Below are 16,911 nucleotides of genomic sequence, written 5' to 3' on the forward strand. Positions count from 1 at the left end.
AGCCACGGCTGTGGACACACTGTCGGTCGATAGCCGGGCGCCGCTAGTGCGCAGCCTCCTGCCACCTCCCGGCACCGAGCGAAAAACTGCCTGAATGAATAACGGTCAATGAATTACGGATGGACGAGTGTACGATTTTGTGAGTAGGTCAAGAAAGGTGGTGAATATTTGTAGAGAATATACACGTTAAACGGGAAATTTAATTTTACCTTTTCCACATCGCGGCACCGTGAGAAAAATTGCGTGCATTAATAACAAGGGATTGATAACGGATGGACTGGACAGATGTGCAATTCAAAACATTCAGTTTAGTAGGTTGAGAAATTAAAGTCAGCTTGATAAATACAGAAAAAACTCGTTACGAAAAAAAAAACTACATGAGTAAATAAAAGTCGGTAATTCATTGAAATACGGACGGACAAGTGTCTACAATTTCGTGAATAGGTCAAGAAAGACTGCAAGTCAGGTATGGATGCTATTTTTAGTAAAAAATGTAATTATTTAATTCGAGAATTTGTGGACAAAATCACTTAAGTAGGACGGTAACTAACCCGGCGATCAAGTTGTGCATGCAATGACAAGCGTATAATTTCGAAACGTGTTTAGTAGGCCCAAAACAGGCGATTAGCAGTCATGGCTGAGGATCCGATTTATAAATGATTCAAACTCAATATGAACTGTATAACTATGAATCATAAAAAAAACGCATGAATGGCTAACTTGGTGGCGAACAAATTACGAATATTGTACACTGACAATTCAATAATATTAGCAAAGTCCTGTTAGTAGTTCCGAAGGAAGACTTCCCCTACTAGGTAATGTCAGAGGAAGGTTAGGTAGGCTAGTGTTTTCAATAAAATATTAATTCTGAAAATTTCATTTGACAAACTGAAATGTTAATCAGTAGTGTCCGCTGTGTTAAATGTCTTTCAAAGTAATGAAAACTATGAATAAATAATAGGTTTTAAATATCCTTGTTAGTGAATTGTGACTTACAACTCACGGCCGCAACATAATGCATACAGTAATGCATGAAGAGAAATCGTGTTGATGGTTTAGGAATACTGAAACGTAATTACAATGGTGGTGATTTAATTTGTTTAAGATGTGAAAAACTAGTCAAGAAAATACTATGGATCTATAATTGTGTCAACAAATCTTAAAATAACCTTGTAAATAAGTTTTGGATATCAACCTAGGACTACATACAATTCGTAATGTACGATGTTAAGGGGCTAAGGTTAGGGAAAAAGGCAGGTTTAAATTAATAACGAACTGTTGTAGAAAATATTCTAAAAGATTTAAGTAAACCAATAAAGTGAGTCCCGGAAATTTCTGACCCCTTTTTGTGGTTTCGATTACAGAATCCAGACAAACATACTTTACATGTGATTTTCCATTAATTGGTCTACCCGAGCTACAAACCTTACAACTTAGTACAGTAAGGGAAAGAGAAGATGAAAGACTTACATATTATGAAGTATGGGTTGTATTCTAAGCTCCTAAGTCCAATGTTTGAGACACAAAACTCCTGAGGCACTTCTCTTAACGCACATTCAAAACTATCTATCAAAATTGGTCTAATAAATCTTGTTGATTAACTCTCAGAGATGGCTACTGTTCCTTCTTTCAATCCGGTTAGTTAGGCCTAATGTTCGCCGTAGAGGCATTTTAGAATATGATACTTGAAAGTTACTCAAGTTAATAATAAAATAACTCAGTAAAATGATCGTTATTTCACTTAACAAAAAAGTAAGTACATAATAATCGGACATATCACACAACACACAACCAGTGAAAAATCTGACTCACCAACACTGAGAAATAAATACTTTGTTTATGTTATTATTTTGATTTTATATTTTAGCTGATGATTGCTTTACAGCTGGTGAAAATACGACAACACGAAAATTATTAATGCACACACACCAACTGGGTTTGCACTGCATTTCATACTGTACACATTTTATAAGTTTGCACTTGAAATATAACTATAAATAATCGTAAGCCGAAAGCGAAATAGCAAAAAAATTATTAAAGAAACAGTTTTGCCTATTAATATAATAGACAAGCATGTTTCTATATACAGGATGTTTTTCAGAATTCGTCTCGGATATTTTAGGGTATTATTCCTGGGTAAGAAAAATTTAAACCGTCCGGAAGTCCTTACTCACACAGGCACGATTTTGGTTTTTTTCACTTATTGATTGTTTTCTAATAAGTGGTAAAATATACGAAATTGAAACTTTGCACAACCATTTATGACAACTAGACAAAGCTACAACAAAATTATGATAACTTATCAAATTTATTAAAAAATGGCAGCCATTTAATTTTTTCTTTTCTTAAATAACTCAAAAACGGTAGATTTTACAAACATTTTACAAGAATTACTTTTTTAAGGAATTTAATTACAAATCGATTGACAGCTTATGAGTTTAGTACACTTTAATTGTGAGTGTAAAACTGAGAGTAAAAAAGGAGAAACTGACTACATTGAATAAACAATGTTCAGTCGAGAATCGGCACGAGAGGTGCTTGCATCGTGTATCCTGTTCGGTGTTTTAATAGTATGACTACATATGTTAAATGTTCGTTTGTTATGTGATCGATTTAAATACCATATGTGTCGAAGAATCAATATTTTAAGTTTCAAGTTAAAGATCTGAAGATGGTAATATATTTGCCGAAACACGCGTAATCCTACAGGATTAACAAACTCCACTAGGCAGTCTGCAGGTACTGTAACCTTTTATTGATTAGCTGAAAGTGGTTTAGAAAAACAACTACAGTATGAAGTTATGTATTTTACAAATTTTCATAATTTTGTTGTAGTTTTTTTTTTTTTAGTTTTCATAAATGTTCGTGCAAAGTTTCAATTTCATATATTTTACCACTTTTTAGAAAACAATTAATAAGTGAAAAAAACAAAATAGCGGCTGTGTGAGTAAGTAAGGACTTCCGAACAATTTAAATATGATATTTGGATATTTTTCTTACCCAGGAATAATTCCCTACAATATCAGACACGATTTCTGAAACACCCTGTATATATACCATCAATTATAATAAGGTCTATATAATACTCATATTTCACCAAACGCTGTAAAAATAACATGTGATTGGAATTTTTTTAATTTTTTTTTATTTTCTGTTTATATTTTGTCACCAGCATTACAACCTATAAGGCCCATGTTAGTTTTTAAATTTTTCAATTGACTTTTTGTGCTTATTTTTGAACCTTTTAGTTTATAAAGGTATTCTGCAAATCTACATGCAAATGTCTTTCTAACAGTATGCGTGTATTTTTCCTGCGATGCACACGAGCTGACAAAAAAAGGTATTTAAGATACATTCTGGCCCATTAATATATTTTTTATGAAACTAAATTATATCTGTAAAGTTTTGTTATTTTTAAATACAAAAACAAACATGTACGAATATTTTATTTGCCTTATCAAATACATGATTTATCAATTAATAAAGTCACCAAAACATCCAAAAGTTTTCTCTCTTATTAAATCTTAGTGCCTAACATTGCACCAAATGTTACCGCGTAAAAAACTACACAGTTATAAAATCTGAGAATTCCTTAAATCGCCGAAGCCATTTCTAAAAGTTTGCATCACCCCGAAATCAGCTGAGAGGCAAAGTGTTAAGCCTAAAGGGACAAAGCAGAAAAGTTTTTGTCGCCCGACACAGTTTGATTTAATCAAAGATCTGCAATGTGACTTCTCTCATTGAATGTTTTCGAAATTGTTTTAATCTGGTGTTGTTGTACTCATTGTGCAAGTTATTATAAATATGTTTAAATTAAAGGTTGTTCTTTCGTAAAACGGCAAGGAAAAATCATTGTCTTAAAAAGAAAAGATTGGGTAACTAATTTCACTGGGTAGTTATTATTCTTGGGATTGATATGCGATAACATATAGAGTGGGTAAAAATTTCACTGGTTAACTAATTTAAGATTGTTGAAACTTTAAAAAAAAATTAAAACATATAGTTTCATTTGCTCTTCTGGTAAGAACGGTTTTGATTTCGCATTAAGTATGATTTAACGGGTCACGATTTCTAAGATACGACTGGGATAGTTCTCAAACCACGAGAGAACTTTAGCAAAATAAATTCTCTATAATTTATCAAATTAATTCCAAATAGCCCAAATACGGTCTGGTTTTTTGGTGCCACAGAGGAAAGTCATGACGAAAATGTAGTACTATTTGTGTTGCGGGTACTCCGATAGTAAACTTCGGTGTAAATCTAACGCATACCGATTTAATATTAAAACACATCCTATATTAATTCGCTTCTGTGGTTATACCCTTACAAAAATATAGGTTAATGCAACATATTCTTTCAAACCTACCAGTATAAAATTAACAATGTATAGAATAGAACATGGGAGAAAGATTGGAAGTTCAAGAAATAAATGTTTTAAAATACTGCAATCAATTAATTTACAAAGGCTGTGAATGATTTAATATTAAAATACATTTTCCTATATTAATTAGCTTCTGTATTTATACCCTTACAAAAACATAGGTTAATGCAACATTTTGTTTCAAACCTATAAAATTAACAACGTATAGAATAGAACAAGGGGAAAAGATTGGAAGTTCAAGAATAAAACGTTTTAAAATACTAATAATATTCATTCCGATCTCTAGGTATAATAACTGAGTGGTAATCTGATAATCGTAATGAAATAACGTAATGATATGAGTGAATACAGCTCTCACCTGGTAATCAGCAGGTCGTCCTGAGTCGAAAAACATAGTTTGAAACAGGACTGGAATAAAATGCAAGCTGTCCTTGATCATTGGGATTTCAATGGTCCTGGCAAAAGACACGTGTGATATTGACCCACAAACACAAAGCTACACTAGGCATCCATTTTATACTCATCTTTCAACTTTCATTCATGGTAACCAATATAGTATTTCGTGCAGTCATTACAATTTATTTTGTAGACTCCAGAATTATCGTAGATGGTTGATTTAGTTTCTGGTTGCTCTTTCAATAGAGATCCAAGTTTATTGTTAGTCTTGAACGATAGGGTAAACTTATTTTTGTCTATGATATTTTTATGTGAACTAAAATTGCTGATATATGCGATTTTTTTCTATGGATTTAATTTCAGGTAAATATATGGTGCTTTGTGGACTGCCTCAATATTGTCTGGGTAGCCGAGTGGTTATGCTCGCCTTCAGATGTGAAGGTCGCTGGTTCGATTCCAAGCGTGGTCGTTTCTGGACGCAAATGTCATTTGTCAGTAGGCTATCCTATCAAATGTTTAGTACTATCTAACAAAAGGATACCGTTTAAAGTGACGAGATCAGAGTCTAGACCACTCTGTCACAAAGAAGTAAAAGAAATCTAATGTTTGTAAAAGACTAGTTACACAAATATAATAATAATAAATTGTAAAAAGCCTATAATGGATACTACTCATAAAACAATTAATCTTTGCAAAATGCTGTTACTCCAGAGTGTAGAGATTATCGTGTTTATGTACAGGGTGTTTATAAAAAACTTTAAAACTTCAAACAACCATTAGGCTAAACCTTTCTTTCCACTTAATGTTATGAAATACCAATCAAAGTTTAGAAAATCATTTCAAGCTTTGGTGCATGATAAGGAGTTCACCTAACTTCAACGTGTTTTCCATTATTTGCTCGCAAATAACCAAGTCCAAAATCCAGTTCATAAAAAGCACAACGTAAAATAAACCTGTGTTTATTTCAGCAAACACTCTTATTCTTTCTCCGAGTCCTTCTTTGGTGTTCACTTTACTGACTTAGACAAGATCCTTAACGAAAGACCAAAAAAGTCACACGGGGTAATATCTGGTGATCAGTATTCCTCACAAGTATTGGAACATCACGGCCAATCCGACGGTTTGGAAATTACCTATCAAGACAATCTCGAACAAAGTCTCAATTATCAATTATCAATTATCAATCATTGAGATGGAGACGCCACTTAGGTGCTATTTTAACCCAAATATGAGTGAAGGATGAGTGTAGGATGGTGTGAGATGATCTGTGTAGCTTTGTTACTGACTAAGATCAGCTGTTTCATTAGCCAGGATCATCTACCTATATACAGAGTGTTTGTGAACTCTCTCGAAAAAATTCACAGGATTATTCCTTGGGTTAATCCATGAATATTTTAAATTATAAACATGGGTCGCCGGAGCCTCGTTTTCCATCTGTCTGTCTGTATGTGTTTTTTATAAATAACCTTATAACTCGAGTTTGAATCAAGGTACAAACTTTAAATTTGACACACTTGTGTATTTTAACGTGGTACACAAACATGCAAAATTTCATTTCGATGACTATAGCCGTTTCAAAATGGCGGCCATCTAAAATCTTTGACCTCAAATTACATGAAAACCACTAGAGTTACAAAAAAAAAACACAGGAATAACAAAATTTAGGAAATTTTATGCCAAATCAAATGACACTGGCTTTTACTGGCTTTTAATTGTTATTGTTTATTCTTTAAAATCATCTGATACAGAGTACATTACGTAACCTTAAACAGATCTCAATAGTTAAGGTAAAAACAGGACACTTAATACATTTACCATCTAGTAAAAAAACTAAATGTTGTTGTTAGGGCAAACCAGCTGTCTTACATTGTTGTAACAATTTAGAAAGGATCAGATGATTTTAAAGAATAGACAATAACAATTAAAATCCAGTAAAGAAATTATTAATTATTAAAAAAATAATAACTCAAAATAATCATGTGATCATCATCTCAAAATCATCTGTCCAACCAGCTGTCTTACATTGTTGTGACAATTTAGAAAGGATCAGATGATTTTTAAGAATAAACAATAACAATTAAAAGCCAGTAAAGAAATTATTAATTATTTAAAAAAATAATAACTCAGCTGTTTCTTGTCCGATCTTTAAGATCTAGGTGCCATTTGATTTGGCATAACATTTCCCACATTTCGTTATTCTTGTCTTTTTTTGTAACTCTAGTGGTTTTCATGTAATTTGTGGTCAAAGATTTTAGATGGCCGCCATTTTGAAACGGCTATAGTCATCGAAATGAAATTTTGCATGTTTGTGTACCACGTTAAAATACACAAGTGTGTCAAATTTAAAGTTTGTACCTTGATTCAAACTCGAGTTATAAGGTTATTTATAAAAAACACATACAGACAGACAGACGGAAAACGAGGACCCGGCGACCCATGTTTATAATGTAAAATATTCATGTATTAACCCAAGGAATAATCCTGTGAATTTTTTCGATAGAGTTCACAAACACCCTGTATGAAGCCAAAAGTACCCATGAACTTTTGAGAAAACTACAAGTCACCCCCCCCCCCCCCCCATATCATGACGAGAAACCTTGCGCAAAACTATCCATTATTTCATATATTGCCCTTTAAGGTCGTAATTCCTTTCTAAAGGGAACTTTCCATATATTTAATGTAAAAAATACCTCAGCTGTACTTTTGTTTGTTATTCTTTCAATTTATCGCCTTAGTAAAATCAGGTGTGATTATTTGTTTGTTTTACTGTATTTTGTTTATTTCAGTATTAACCAATCAATAGTTTTATTAATACTTATGAAGTCAAACTGAGTGAAGCCCGTGGGTAACAGCTAGTTTATTTAAAGCCCAATGATCAAGAACAGCTGGGTCCAGTTTCGAACCATCAAAAAGCTGCTGACTTTTCTCCGCATCGAACCGGCGACCTTTTGATTAGTAGGCGAGCACTATAACCACTCAGCTACCCAGCCAGTCTCTCTAGTGTGGAGGAGCACATGAAGTCTTGTCTTCAGTCTTGGAGGAGGATTCCTATTGTGTCTTGTCTGAAATCTCTGCGTTTTGAAAATCAACATAAAACTTTTGGAATTCAATGGACTTCTTCGCACACTGCGCCTTGATTTAGGTTCCATATGGATTCTGAGACTCATAAGTTATTTGTTATCGTTTACTAAGCAACAATATAAACCAATCAGCTGATAAAACTGCTACTGATTAAAGCCTTTTAAGCCATTCTTTCATGTGGTGTTTTTGTCACATGGAAAGAGAATGGGAGAACGTCAAAGTTGTAAAGTTGTTTTATAAACACCCTGTACAATGGTGGGTCAACGCGAAGTGCCGATGGCTGGTGGCAGAAGCACAGTTTATGATCGCGTTGTTTTATGACTGGTACTACAGGCTTTTTGTGTGATTGGAAAAAGTTTCGCTCAGAATCCATTTCACTTTGTGAAAACTGGGTTTATTCCACACGTTATCCTTGAATTTCATTGGTTTAATCAGATCTTCCTTGTTTTACCTCACAACATTAATGGTTTTTACAAAGATGCGTCATTCATACAGGCCTTAATTAACGCGTTTGAGCTTAAAATAGATAATTTTGGTTTGAAGGTGTTAACTATGCTGTTATATTTGTTATTACCACCACCACAGCAAACTTGCAGACTAATATCAGATTTTCATTTGCCTGATTTGAGTTTCCCTTAAATCTTGTTTAATTTATAATGAGTACCTAGGTTTGCTGCTACAGGGTGTAGCATATTTTATATATATATATAAAGTGTTTTGTAGTCAAATACTAAATAGAAATAAATAAATATAAAATAAATTATTTGGCCTAGTTTGATCAAAATATATCCAATATAATATATCCAAAATATATCCAAAATGATTTAGAGAGAAATTGGAAAATTGAATGTTTTGAGAAAATCCCATTTGACCCCCTCCCCCTCCATTTAGGCCCCACCCCCGTAAAACCCCAATCCCATGATGGTTTAAGAAGTCGTTCAATTTACACATTTATACCAAATTTCATTAAAATCGGATGATTTTTACTCAAGTTATCGCACTAACGAACACACGCACAATACATATATATGAATTTGAACGGATAGTAGTTATTTGACCTTTGGGGACATCGAAACAAAAAATTAAATTGGTTCCGGGTCCAAGTCTTACCATGATAAGACCTATGATAAGAGCTAATGCCTATATATGGGAAATTTGCTAAAATATGTTTGTGAAAACAATATATATGTTGTGTAAGTACGTGTGTGTAAATATGTTTGTTTGTATGAATAAAAATTGAATTTTTGTAAACAGATGAACTACTCTCTCATTTTTTGACTGATTTTTATGTTTGCTGGTATATTCGAGATGTACGGGACTGAATATACAGGTCTGATTATACGGGGCAGAATATACGGGTGTGAATTTATGGATCAGAATACATGGGACTAAAAATATGGGACTCTGTGCATATAAGGGTCTGAATATACAGGACTGTATATACGGGTGTGAATTTATGGATCAGAATATATAAGGGACTAAATATATGGGACTCTATATAAGGGTCTGAATATACATGACTGTAAATACTGGTCTGAATGTACAGGACTTTATATATGAAGTCATGCTGAATTATATGGGACTGAATTTACATGTCTGAATTTATAGTTCTGAATATATGGGAATAACTATATAGGACTCTATTATATGGTACTCTAATATACGAGACATGAATATACAGGTCTGATCATACGGGTCTGAATATACAGGATTGAATATACGGGTCTTAGTTTACAGGACTGAATATACGGAACTGATTATATGGGACTGAATATACCGGTCGGATATCGGGATATGCATAAATATCCATGAAGTTTCTTAACCAAAGATTATAAAACTTGGTATGCATGCTGAGATAGAAGAGACATATTACAGAAAAAAGTAAAGTTGGATCGATTATAAATTTCAAAATAGTGGCCGTTTGATTTGTATAACTTAAAAAACTCAAAAACAGCTAACCATATGAAAAATTTCATGAACACTTTTTGTTAGAATTTAAAATTTCCTATCAAATGACAACAAGATCAAAAATATCGAATGTCCAATAATTTAAATACATAGTTTTTTGTGTAAAAATAAGGCAAAGTTAGTCAGGGTGCACGTTATATTGCCTTACCTTAGAAGAAAGAAACGTTCAATTTTAGTTAATCGTCATATCCGATCTTTTTGATCTGGGTGTCGTTTGATAGGGAGTTTTAAATGCAAAAAAGTGTTCTTGATATTCTTTCATAGAATTAGCCATTTTTGAGTTATACAATTAAAACGGCCGCTATTTTGAAATTTCTAATCGGACCATTCGGATGTATTTTTTTAATATGTCTCTTCCACCTTAACATGCATACCAAGTTTTATAAACTTTTAAACACTTAAAAGATCAATATTTATGTATAAAAACAAAATTGCAGATATCTGGGTAATATGCTTTTTTGGACATACCTTCACATAAACCTTTTTCTTTCTTTTATGAGGATTCATATTCTAAAGTCATGAAACGTTTTTATGGACACCCTGTATATTAAAAAATAATTGGTTTAGTTAATTTACTACACACATTTAACACATAACTCCAGAGCCACTGGGGTGGAGCCCGGAAGGATTTTTGAGATAAGAATGGGCCTTTAAGTTATTTGGTAATGTCAGCATCATATACATATAAAAATATCATCATGTCAATTAAACTTCAGCGGAATCCTACCAGTAAGTAGATAATGCGTGATTGAGCCCCAAACAAACACACACATAAACTTTCATATGTTTATATATTTTAAATGAAAGGAGAGTGTGTGTGGGTATGTACCGCGATTTCTCTATGACCACGCACTGCCACACACAACTCATGAAACGTCTGCTATGAAAGCAGTCCTAGTATACTCAGCTGTATCAAATATTAGTGTGGATTTCAAATTATTCATCTGTTCAAATAAACATTTTCTCCCTAAGAATAACATGGAATATTTGAAGGCCAATGGGGCAGAGCGAGAGCACTGATGGAATCCCAAAATACGTTTGCTACGGGCCACGACACCTTTCAGATAAGTTAAACATCGTTGGTTTGGTAAATTTATCTTTTATTGGTAAAATGAAAATTAATATATACTACCTGTTGCTCGAATTCGAGCAATTGCGAAGCATTACAGGCGACTCACGAAGATTATGGAAATACTCACGATCTACACAACAGTTAGATATAATCAATATATTTTGTAAATATCTTATCTTTTCTCAAAAAGCTGATCTTGTTTTTTAGTGTTTCTACAAATTTTTCCCTCTCATAGCCGCATTAGGTTGTCTATAATAACGATTATAAATGAAAAAAAAACATTATTTCTTTTCTTCTACTTGGTTGTGTTCTATGTCTTTCTATGTTTCCATTGTTTGCAAATCGGTTATTTCAATGATTGCTCAAGAAATGTAGCATATTGTTAATTCAGTTTTATTTTTAGCCTATATCAAATTGTCCAGGATTTCTCGCTTTTTTCCATTGTAATAATTTCACCAACCCAAGTAGAGATGCAATACGCCAAAGAATATCACCTACGTACAATCTCCAAGAAGTGGTAAAAAAAGGCAGAAACCAAGCCTATACAATAGATATAAGTTAACTCCATAAGAAATTATTTTAAGAGTTACTGTGATATTAGGATTCTCCACGGATTTGGTAATGGAACATTATATTGCAAAACATGACACCATAGACTAACCAGTATGTTTAATCTATGATGACACGATGCAGAATAAAATCGATTTTAAAATCAGAAAAACCCATTGCAAATACTGTACTTCATTTTGAAAAATTCAATGAATCACATTTTAAATATTAACAGCTGTTTCGTTAAAAAGTAATGTAGAATTATGCATATGGTAAACAAATTTGAAGAGGCAACTTTAAAGGCTTCTGGGGCAGAACCCCAAGGGAATTTACCTCGTTCCTCTTTTGATGGCTCATCTATAGACTAAGACCTTTCTATAGAGACTCCTACCAAGTTTCTACGCCCACCCGTTCTCTCAAATTAGCTGGGACAAAAACCCAGTTTTTCCTCCATAAGAATAACATGGGATGGAAATTCAAAGGCCACTGGGACAGAGCCCCAAGGGAATTTACCACGTTTCTCTTTTGATGGCTCATCTACAGACCAAGACCTATAGTAAACAAGAATTTAAGCTCTAAACAAACCTACCTTAACTGTGGGCACCTAAAATATCCAAAAGAAGTTAAATCCATCTGTATTGGCCAAAAGAATCAAATTCGGTGTACACAAACGATTGTTTTGAAGACCAATTCGGGGTCAAGGCAATAATCACTGAAGCTGTCTCAATGTCAACACTAAATTGAGGCGACACAACACTTAATAAGGTTTGGTTGTCTGTTTCTATATAACTTAATTAAGTGAACACTCCCATAGTTTGGTATGGGTTTTATATGTGTTGTAGGGCAGTGTTGAACCAACACAAGAAGTTACGAGTTTGTTTACAATTAAATAATTACTTTTAGACAGGGATACAAAATTACATACAGTGTTATGTTTTCCTCAATATGAGTGGATTATTTAGCAGTATGCCTTGTTTGGCTTTTTTACTGACTAGCCAGGAAAAATTTCTGTTAAAAACCATACAACTAGGGACAGACAGAAGCGTCCAGTTTTGAACCATCAAAGAGCTACTGCCTTCCAGGATCACCTTCTCATCAGTTTAAGGTTGAATCGTTGCCATTTTGATCAAGTAAAAATTTAATTTCTACACCATAAACATTTGCAGATAACAGATATTCAATCGATCATATTTAATAATTATAAAATTGAGGTGGTGTCTGTCTGGGCAGCTGTCACTACTAAAATGCTAAACCAATACCAATACAACCAAAATTAATCACAAAGATGGTCCACGTATCTAGGAATGCCATGCCTATTCACTTCCCTGAGTTCCTCTCGGGCTACGCCCCTTGGATGTCCAAAGTTCAGAGGTGAAAAAATGAAATTGAAAGTCATTTTCATCGTCACCAACGTCTGCGATTAGTGGGTAGCCTACCGTGCCTGAACACCAGTACATTCACTCATTCAGTAGAATGGCATTTTGATTACCTTTATACCACCAAGATTTATACCGATGAATTGCTCCATTTCAGCCAAAGAAGTGTTGATTGAATCTCTGTTTTTTGGACTGAATATACATTTGTTTCTTCAACAATATTCTCCATTATGTTATTATAAAAAAGTGCTACAATACCCCTTTGGGTAAAGCAATTTCTTTGGTGGGGGGACCCATTAACCCAGACAGCACACTTTATCCCAGGGACATCCCATAGTAGTCCCACATGTCCTGAGAATGTCTTGGGATATGTGCGCTATCCTCAGGATATCCCGCAAAATCCCGGGACGAGTAAGAAATCCACAGGATATCCTACAATATACCGTAATGTCCCGGGATTTGTAAGTTAACCTCAGGATATCCTGTAAAGTCCCGGGATATATACGAATGCCATAGGATATCCCAGAATGTCCCATGACATCCCGGGACATGTACAAAATCCACTGGATATCCTGTAATGTCCCGTAATGTCCCGTAATGTCCCGGTAACAAACTGAAGAAAAAAATACTACCACTGATGAAATGTACAGTATATCTAAATTTAAATGTTCAACAAGGCCAATATATAATAATTAGTTTTTTTCACTAGTGCTTTCAGAAACTTTGGTTTCCATCTTCAGGCTGTGTTTACACTAGTACAAAAAGTAAATATTTACTTAATAAATTAATTTTAAACAAAGTTAAAACAGATGATTTAAAGGATATTGGAAAAATAAAAAATAATACGGTATTAGAAAAATTTATCTTTTGAATTTTGGATATGTCACAGTGTTGTTCTTGATGTAATTATTTTCAGTAATTCTGAATTTATAATTGGGCCGTCTTCATTATTTAACAAATAATTTTGGTCTGTTTTTTTTTTTTCTAAAAATAAGATTCCCACGCATTAAGATGTTGAGGTTTTATAATTTATTTTAAAAGTTTAAGGTTTCCCAGATTGAAAATATGTCTTGTTAATACTATGGCTAGCAAGGGTTGACTTTACTTTACTGACATATTACTACCACTGAGTTCAGGAAAACTAGAGTTCTATCATAGTTGTGTGAAATGTGAATTTAATTCTAACTTTAAATTAATAAAACAACAAAAAACTAATTTTAATCATATAACAATCAATTATTACAGTGCTAAATGGTGATTAAATAATCTATATTCAAATACCAGTATCCTCTCCAACTACCAGAAAAACAATTCAACTACTTGAGGTCTAAACAGATTAACAGAATCATATATAGCCTATACTGTAGTATCAAAAATATTTTAAGTATTGCGACCATTGCAACTGTCGGCTACTCTTTAACCACTTGAAAACACCCATGATCAACAAGCGCAGATAGCTCAGGAGGTAAGGTAAGAGGCTCACAAGGCGAAGGTACCAGGTTCGAAACCCGTCTGGGCCAAAAACTTTTTTCTCGTTTTTTTCTTCAAAATTTGTGTTTATTAACTATTTAATCAATTTACTAAACTTATAATTAAGCTTTTCATACTAAATCTATATTATTTTGTGTTTTTTATATTCAGGCCCAGACCACACTTTATCCCATAGTAGTCCCATATGTCCTGAGAATGTCCTGAGGACTACCCTGGGATGACCTCGGATGTCCCACGGATATGCGTGTGAGCTTATCCGTAGGACATCCCCGGGCGGGGACATTAGGCATTCCTGTGGATATCTTGTGATATCCCAAGTTGACCATAGGACCACTATGGGATATCTTGCATATCCTGTCGCAATATCCGTGGGATGTCCTGAGGAGAAAGTGTGCTGTCTGGGTAATGAATCAGTATAAAATTCAGGAAACTCATCATCCTGTCAAAATCTTTCATCCTTTAATTTCTCTTTGCTTTATCCATTGATTTTGTTCTTTTTTTGTAAGCCTTTGCAGAAGTGGTATGTTTTTGTTGGGAAATATTTCCTCTTCCAGGATTTGTGCCATGACATCGTGAATTTGCCTCACATTTTCATTGCTTGTCCCACCTTCGTCATCATAAATTCTTGCATCTGCTGATTCATTTACTTCTTCCTCATTGTTTTCCGTTGTATTTTGTGTTTCATCGGATGAATGTCGAGTTCTGAATCGGAGAAATGATGAGCATTTCATCAAGTCTTGTAAACCTGGAATCCAAAACTTCTTCCGTAACAAGTACATCATCTTGTGTTCATCACAATATTCAAAGCCTTAAACATCAGATAGGTCCCCTCTCAAAAGTTTGTCTATTTCTGACCTAGTGTGGTGTTCCATTTCCAAAATCTGCAAAGAGACACATTCTTAGAATTATTTACTCACTTATCATCATAGGAAGCAATGGATAAAATGTAGTTTTATTTTCATCCAGAAATATACTTTATACCATCAAATAATGAGAAATAGTAGAGACGAATACCTTCCCAATGAGTACCTAGGCCTATTATTTTCCTCACTGACTTAACCTATATCTTCCCAGAGTAATATTTTACTCATCTATAAAACCTAACCTATACCTTAACAAGTATGTGTTATCACTCTGAAAACTATTGAATAAGCATTAAAAATTAACAGTTTATGACAAGACATTTCATTGTGATTCTAAGAACTTACCTGAACAAATTCTCAAAAATCACCAAATGCACAGGAACTTGAAATCCATGTTTTTGTAACTGAGAACAATAAAATACCTTAAATGGCCACCTGAAGTTTCCTACCAATGCTGCCAACGTGTTCAGCATTAAATTTACCTTTGAACCATGAGTATTTTATTAATCATTGGGAAAATAAACCATGTTATATTTATAATATCAAACAAAACATGAGTAAAAAAAAATACTCCGTGGGAAAGAAAGTGTAAAAGATATGGTATTTGTCAGGAATTATTAAGGAAATTTACATTAAAGCAGGTTTACCTTAGTCCACAGAGACACATATATACAACACGTAGAAATTTTCACTGGAGAAATGGCAATGGCAGTTGCAATTTGAATTGAAGCAGTAGACTTCTCATCTATATGGACCAACTGTAGCCATTTTTTTTATTAAAAAAGAATGTAGTTGTGTGAGCCAGTTACAGAATGCACTAGTATCTAAAATTCTATTTTATACCTTATTCTTCGTTGCTGACCAGATTGATGGGTCATAACAGTTGCTATAACTCATCATAAGTCATTCCCTAAGTTTGACTTGGTTAAAAAGATTATATATTGGCAGAATTTAGTAATTTAGATCAGCGCAATCTGTAGGTGGCTCACATCAACTACGATTTTTATAAAAAAGCTGGCTACAAATTTAACGTGGGGATGGAATGTCTAAAGTGTTTTAACATTTGCTTTATGGGTTGCCAAGTAACTAACCAAGTTTATTGAACAAAATAACAAAGAAAAAGTGAACAAAAAGACTTGTGACGTGTTTATAACAAGCCATCCACAGTATACTAGCAAATTACAAAATAGGTACAACATCAGTTGTTACTATTGAAAAAAGAGTAAACTTAAGATTACTCGATATAGGGGTAAAATGCAAATAAACTATACCAATCCATGGCACAGTCCCCGCATAAAACACACAAAAAAAGAGGCTTCACATTTTACAGTATGATTTAGGTACTTGCAATATTTATTTTATGGTTCAGTCAGCACTAAATACGTTCTGTGTATTATTTGATACCCATCTAAATTACTGTAAAACTTATAGAATCCAAAATTAGGTTTATATTGAGCACTTATTACCTCCGGCACTTCAAAACCTTTCAAAAGTGCTGTAAAAATTGTGGAAATAAAACATAAACCATTGAAAATATCTCCTCATTGTATGTGTAATTAACACAAATATATTCCATTGGTAAATTACACTGCCCTTTACTTACTAGTCAGGATTTATAATAATTAGGTCACATAAAGTTTTCAATTTATAAAAAGAACCACTGGTTAAAAAAAAGATTGCCAAGTTTTAAAATGTCAACTCGATTTTTAGAGATTTTTGTTTATTTTCCTAATT

Source organism: Macrosteles quadrilineatus, unplaced genomic scaffold (genome assembly GCF_028750875.1).
Source record: "Macrosteles quadrilineatus isolate MER2022 unplaced genomic scaffold, UCM_ALF_1.0 Scaffold_6__1_contigs__length_79288215, whole genome shotgun sequence".
In the NCBI taxonomy this organism is placed as follows: Eukaryota; Metazoa; Arthropoda; class Insecta; order Hemiptera; family Cicadellidae; genus Macrosteles; species Macrosteles quadrilineatus.